Source organism: Nematolebias whitei, chromosome 18, assembly GCF_014905685.2.
Source record: "Nematolebias whitei isolate Nwh7 chromosome 18, NemWhi1, whole genome shotgun sequence".
Taxonomy (NCBI): Eukaryota; Metazoa; Chordata; class Actinopteri; order Cyprinodontiformes; family Rivulidae; genus Nematolebias; species Nematolebias whitei.
Window position 1 is genome coordinate 20344743 of NC_056515.1, and position 1394 is coordinate 20346136.

The window sequence follows — 1394 nt, forward strand, 5'->3', positions numbered from 1 at the left end:
TGTACAGCGCTGTGGTGGATGCAGCACGTGAATCCTGGATTGTGCGCTTACATCTTGCGGGAGACCCATCCTCTTTAAGCGGATCCGCTCAGCGGCCAGACCTACAGGTGCTGGCCTATTTCTGGGTAACTCCTGATCGCTCCTCCCACCTGGAGGAGAGCATCCTCCCTCCACGGCAGTTTCCACGGACGCCCCGATAACAGACGTCGTAGAACCAGGAACCATGGTGCGTTCACATGCTCGGGGGCCACCAGGAGAGCTGTCAATCCCTCCTCCTGAACTCTGTTCAAAAACCGTAATATCAGAGTAGGTGGGGGGAACGCGTAAAGAAGCGTTTTGGGCTATGGGCTGTGAGCAAACACATCCAACCCCAGCGGTGGTTAGTCTCACGGGCTCAGTGAAAACCATAGTTGACACTGAGCATTTTCTCGTGTTGCAAACAGGTCCACAGCTGCTTTGCCAAATCTCTGCCACGTCTGGGCCATCAGATCGGGGTGGAGGGTCCAGTCCCCGTGACTCGGACCGACCCTGGACATCACATCTGCCCCTTTGTTCAGAACACCGGGGATGTACACTGCTCTGATGGAGAGCAGGTTGTGATGTGGCCACAGCGCCCCTACAGCTCGAGATAGGCATGTCCCCTCCAACCTGACAGCAACGCGTCTGTGAAGACTGACACGTGTGACGTAGGTCTGCTGACGGGGACTCCCTCCGACAGAACCAGGGAGTTTTTCCAGTGTCAGAGGTCTGTTCTCACAGAGGGAGGAACAGTGATCATCCGTCTCTTTTGCTTTACTGGATCCACGCGCAGACGAGCAAAACCATCACTGGAGGTGTCGCATGTGGAGTAAGCCCAGCGGAACCACTGTGTGAGCTGACAACATCGTTCCTAACAGCTTCATGGCGGAAATAGCTGTTACTACTCTGCCAGGTCTTACGTGGCAGAGCTGGACTCTTAGAGTGTCGATTCTCGTCTATGATTAACGAGCCCTCATGGTGGTCGAGTTTAGCTCCACTCCCAGATAAACAATCGTCTGGGCCGGGAGAATCAAGCTTTTTTTCCCAATTTATGGCGTAACCCAGATTTAGCAGGTGTGACGTCAACACCTGAGTCTGCACCGTTGCTTCCTCTCTGGAGCGTGACAGCAGCAGCAGGTCATCTAGGTAAAACAAAACTCTCATCCCTGCTCTGTGTAACGGTTGCAGGGCCATCTCCACACACTCTGGGAACGTACAAGGCACGAGGGAATAACCGAACGGCAGCCTGCTGTACTGATACTGCATCCCTTGAAAGGAGAAGCGCAGAAATTTTCTGTGCTTTGGGATGATCGGTATGTGGAAGTAGGTGTCTTTCAGATCAATGGATATAAACCAATTGTTTCTCTGGATGTTGT